The sequence below is a fragment of the Triticum aestivum genome, chromosome 3B (genome assembly GCF_018294505.1).
Source record: "Triticum aestivum cultivar Chinese Spring chromosome 3B, IWGSC CS RefSeq v2.1, whole genome shotgun sequence".
Classification (NCBI taxonomy): Eukaryota; Viridiplantae; Streptophyta; class Magnoliopsida; order Poales; family Poaceae; genus Triticum; species Triticum aestivum.
In genome coordinates, this window is record NC_057801.1 from 847,226,487 (window position 1) to 847,232,497 (window position 6,011).

Consider the following 6,011-nt stretch of genomic DNA (forward strand, 5'->3'; position numbering starts at 1 on the left):
AAGCAAGAATGACACAAATAGAACTTCCATCTTAAGTAGATAATTGACGGTTTTAATTTATGTAAGATTGAATTTCAGAAGCTCTCAGAGTCAGAGGTACTACCGCCAGTTGTAGAATTCCAAAACTACCAGTCCAGTTGATGAAATGAAATGGTGTCTCAAATATGATGTTGTACACTTCCCTACCCCGAAGACTAGAAAAGGCAAATAACACGTGAAGGTGGACTAATAAGCATCATAATATATATATTTTTCCATTTTTCTCAACATAATTAGTGGCTTGCAGTTCAGTTCAAAAAGATCATTAGAAACTTAAGCTACCAGCAGAAGGTGGATATCCGGATATTGATTTCTGTATTAAATTTGACGAGCACAAATTCCAGAGATCGTTGCCGCAGCCTTAATTTTGAAGAGAAGACAATGTGCATTTGAGGCGCAACAGGAACAAGCTACTAGAATATCTGATATTCTGATCATCACTTGTAAAATGCTTGAGCTTTTGGATGTTGGGGATAACCAGCTGGGGGCCAACACTTTTCTCTGTTAAGTGTGTTCCTAAAACAGATCTCATGGTCCCACATTTGCCAATAGTGATGGAGCCAAGGGGCATAACTGTTCTTTCTTTCATTAGTGACAGAGCTCTATCTCATGGTACACATGTCAATGGGCTGAGTCTGACCATATTCTGAAGATGCCATCATGGCTTTCAATTCATTCAACCACTGTGCTGATCGATCATAATCTCTTTTTTTCCCCTTGATTTCTGCAGTTGCTCTCTTCTTTGTGCATGTAAATGGAAAAAGTTTGTGTAAGATCGTTCGAAGCTTTCACACAACAAGCCCGTCTAGCTCAGTTGGTAGAGCGCAAGGCTCTTAACCTTGTGGTCGTGGGTTCGAGCCCCACGGTGGGCGCATGTTCTGATTTGTTATTTTTTTTATTCTGCCTGCTATAAGAAATTCGGTACTGATTTTAGCCCAACAAAATGCACCTTCTGATATTTTCATGTGTGCTGACTTGTTGACATGTCCAACAACGCAGAAAAAAAAGAAGGTAAATTTTCATTTCTCAAAATTCAGCCGGGAAAGAGAGGATCATATAACATACTCCCTCCGTCCGAAAATACTTGATACATCCCCTTTTGTCCATTTTGATGACAAGTATTTTCGGACGGAGGGAGTACTTGCATTACACGGTGAATTATATATTCTAATAATAACATACTTGCTTGTATCATCTGCTATCTACAACTTTTTCTTTTCTTTTGCGGGTAGTGTACAGTGGATTGTTGTCAAAGATCTACAAGTTGAAGCTTACTGGTCTAAGGGCAACTCCAACACGCCCACACAAACGCATGCGACTTTTGTCCGTTTGGGTTAGTGTTTTGGATTTTGTCCATCCCAGTCCGCGTTTCGGTTGGTAGTGTGCCCAACTCGCCAATAGATTTTCGTTCACGCAACCGGGCCATATTTTGCTCTTTTTGCGTACATATCAAAAACATTGCACAAAGTTCACACAATTCAACCAAATACAAATATTGTAGTTTCACAACAAATTGAAATCTCATAGTTTACAAACCAAATAAAATTTAAATTGTCAGAAATACATTTGAAAGAAAAAATAGCCGATACATCTATTGGTTGCCAAGGTGAGCCCACATATACTCAACTGAATCATCTTGTAGCTGAATGTGAGTTTACCAATCATGCATTTGATGATGAAATTCAGTGAATTGTGCAAACGTCGCCGCTCCTCCATGCTCAGCACAACATTTTCAGCTTAAAAGTGAAACTCCTGATTGAAGATTTCATTCTCACGCTCATCCTCTAAGATGATGTTGTGCATCATCACACAAGCAGTCATCACCTCCTACAACTTCTTAGTGATCCAAGTTCTAGCAGTACCGAACAATGCCCATCGAGATTGAAGAACACCGAAAGCACGCTCCACATCCTTTCTAGCACTCTCTTGTTCTTGGGAAAATCCCTGCTTCTTCTCTCCTATCGGGTTGGAGATTGTCTTGACAAGAGTAGTCCACTAAGATAGATACCATCATCTAGGTAGTATCCTTTGTTGCAGTGGTGGCCATTGATCTCAACACTGACCTCTGGGCAATTGCCTTTTGCAAGCCTTGCAAACACCAGAAGTGCTAAAGCACGTTGATGTCATTGTGAGAGCCTGCCATGCCGAAGAAAGATTGTCAAATCCAGATATCTTGTGAAGCCACGGCCTCAAGTATGACAATGCAAGCTTTCACATGGCCCTAGACTACCCTTGCCCAGTAGAAGGGCAGTTCTTCCACTCCCAGTGCATAAAATCTATGCTACCAAGCATCACCGGAAATCCCCTATCGGCATTGATCGCCAACAACCGGGTTGTATCTGCAATAATTGGCTCTCTCAAGTACTCCGGGCCAAATACTGCTACCATAGCCTTACAGGACCTATACATGGATTCTAGGCACGTGGACTCGCTCATGCGGACATACTCATCAACAAGATCACCTGATATTCCGTATGCAAGCATCTAAATAGCTGCAATGCATTTATGATAAGAGGAGAAGCCAACCTTTCCCTGGGCATCCTCCTTGCATTTGAAATACTTATCGTATGCCACCACCCTCTCCCTGTAAGACTCAACCCATGTCTAGCCATCAGGAAGAGGCATCAGAATAGGTTGTCTTTGAAGAGTGGGTCAGCGGACTGGAAGTAGTCCTGCCAGAGTAGGCAATGGCCTCTCTCTCCGTCACGATTCAAAGCCGGGGTATGCCCCAGGATCGATCCCCTATACATCGGTTGCTGCCTGCTAATGTGGTCATGGACGACCAAAGTAGCAACCACAATCTCCTTATTGCCAGACGATGAATCATCTGAATCGCCAAGGAAGTTGTTGAAAAAGTACTCATATCCACTATCCATTTTGTACATTGCGGACGAAATGTCGAACACCTTGCGAGCGTGGCGGAAGAAGCCGGCCAGTGAAGAGCCCCACGTCTCTTCCAGACCAGGCAGCAGGCATGTCGGTGTGGAGGCGATCATGGTGGCGACCGCCGAGCGAGGTAGCCGAGCTTGGAGCGTTGCTGGCAGCGGCAGAGCAGAGGGGGTGGCCTGGACGTGGTGGTGCTACGACGGCGGCAAAAACAGTCCACCAATGCCGGCAAGAACGGTCGTCGGGTGTGGCATGCTGCTGGGGAGGTATGTGGGTTCAGGCAGCTGCCTGGCGAGCGTACAATTGAAATTGGGCGGCGGCGGTCAGCGCGGGGTGGTTGGGTGTGTTGGATGTTGATGGGAGAGAAGGGGAAATGGACAATGTGCCACCGACTGGCGGGCTAGGGGGAGGACAAGAGTGGGCGTCGCGCGCGTCCGCGTCGACGCAAACCCAGCTCAAATATGGGCCTGAAATGCGGACACTCCCGTTTGCCTCGGCGCCTTGGGCCACGGTATCTGTCCATTTCGACTCAACGGATACGCGTGGACAGTTTGCGCCGGCACATTGGAGTTGCCCTAACGATACATCTTACTTGTTGTTTATGTATGGCAACAGGCATGGCAGGGGGAATCGTACTGGTGCTGGTGCCGGTCACCCCACCATCTTAAGCAAAAAAAAAAAACACCTGCAAACCTCAGTGATCGTTACATCGGTGCTGCCTGCTGGGATCTTCTTCTTCTTCGTGGTCGTCGTCTCTGCCCCCTCTTTGGCGGCCACACACCATGCCTGCAGAGTGTAGACTGTGGTGCACGAATGTCGTCGATGTCGATGTCAGCGCCGTCGACGGTCCCGACCTCCGTCACGTCCGGCTTAACGCAACAAGACTCCTGCTGTACACCGTGCGGTGTCTCCCTTCCTGTTTTGTCTTCAAACAAGTACTCCATCCGTTCCATAATGTAAAACGTTTTTTGACACTACACTAGTGTTAAAAAACGTCTTGCATTATGGGACGGAGGGAGTAGTAACCTTTTTCAGTCTCCATTGTTTCAGTAAAATATTTTCAAAGTATGACGATTTGGCCCGTTAAAAAAAAGAATTTTTACGTCGCACGTTGAGGAAAAAAACTCGCTTCGTGTGACATAGTCGAGTCCACTGCCAACAATCCGAAAAAAAGTTAAATACACTATTTATGAAATAATTTACGAAATTCCAAAAATATTATTTTGAAAATGTGACACAATTTTGAAAATACGAAACATTTTTCAAAGCATGTGAAAAAATGTTGGAATTCTGAACATTTTTTGTGCAAAAAATAGAAAACAGGAACATTTTTTTAACTTTTGAACAATTCTAGAAATGTACAGACATTTTTTAAACCTCACGAATTCTTGTTGTGTTATAGTGGGCCGGCCCAAATTCTTGTCCGCGAGAGTAACTGGTAATCCCGGCCGGGATTGTATTATTCCCGGTGTGCCAAACAGGTATAAGGTCCAAAATAGACCGGGATTACAAGTTCAGAGTGCCAATTCCCGGGATTCAAAGTTTAGGGTTTGATTTAGCTTTCGTCGACAACTTTAAGGTTTATTTTGGACTTTTTCCCTGTAACATAAGTACATCGAATAAGTCTGTTTCGGTTGACGACGTGACGGTCGATCGGTAGCACGCAAAGTTTTCAACATATAATGCGCGGAGAGAATGCTGGCTAGCTAGTTTGCTTCAGGCACGACCCACGTCCGGTGTGTATGCGTCGGTACGTACGTGGTCGGGCCCAACTGCACTGCACGTACGCAGTTGTTTGCACGGTCCAATGAGAGACGTACGCACAGGACGCATGCATGCGGGACTTTGGTGCAACCATGCATGCATGCAGAGCAGTCGCCGCCGCGCGCGTGCGTTGCGGGGACATGTGGGCCCGGTGTAACACATCCGGGTCGCACCGCAACCACCCTCACCTGACGGGGGCCTCGGCGTGCATGCATATACGAACAAAAAACATGTTTGGTTATTTTTTTAAAACGTGTTTTTTTAACACAGTACAACCGAAGTCGCTCACACATAGGAGCATACTCACACTGTTCCTTTTTTTAATCATGTGTACATTTCTTATAGGGTTTAGTACATCTGCAATACTGTCCTTGCCCATAAGACATGTACGTAAAACACAGTCTACTATATTAATTCTTTCATCTTAATTTTGCCTGCTGGTATTTTTACAATACTTGTGGAGCTAATGAAACTATTTTGGTAAAATTCAATGCTCGAAATGGAGGAAATGAAGGGGCCAGACGGGCCGATACCTCGTGGGAGGGCCCAACACGAGGAAAGGAAGGAGACACAAAGGTGAAAAGGGAAAAAGGGAAGACGGAAAGAGTAACGGCGAGGACGGTCCTTTCTTTCTTCATAGGACTAGGAAGGATCCCCGGCCAGGCAACCAGCATCTTCTCATAATCCCATTCCCTTTTTAATTAATTAATTAATTAATTAATCTATAATAACTTTCATCATGCGATTTCGTGTTTCTCATCCAAGCACAGGTGATAATAGGCAGGCGTGATGGCACATTCCATATGTTCCCATTCGGGAATGGAAACACGGGCGCCGTGTATGGAAGGGAGCAAAACCACATTGACTCCTGGCGCTGGCTGTACACCATCTGTCCTCCCTTCATATCCCCTTCTCTCTCTCATACACAACCGACCTCTACGGCTTCCTTCTTTTGCCATCCTAAAGGAAGGGAGGAGACGAGAGGAGAGATCCAAGAGCAGAGACAAGTGATTGATCAATGGCGATGGACCAAGAGCTGCCGCTTGAGCTTGGCGACTTCTCCATCGCCATGGACGCGTCGTCCCTCGCCGCCCTCTGGCCGGCGACGCCGCTGCTCCCGCCGGATCTCCACTCTGCTTACCAAGACCAAGAGGTTCGCCGGCCATCTTAAATCTTCTCTCCGCCTTCTTCTCCTCCAATACATCTTCCTCCCTGGCTTTCTCTCAAGTCTTGACTGAGAAACTGCCCCTGCTGTCGACTACCTTCCCTGATGAATCCAGACGTGTACATAGGTTGCTGATTGATTGACACTGTGGTGAGAT

The 6,011-nt window shown here is 45.8% G+C and overlaps 1 non-coding gene across 1 annotated transcript; it reads left to right on the forward strand.

Annotated features, from left to right (window-relative positions):
* The first annotated feature begins 838 nt into the window (after nucleotides 1-838).
* TRNAK-CUU (transfer RNA lysine (anticodon CUU)) lies at nucleotides 839-911 on the forward strand. The gene has a single exon. It is a non-coding gene; the product is annotated as a tRNA-Lys (tRNA).
* Nucleotides 912-6,011: the final 5,100 nt, after the last annotated feature.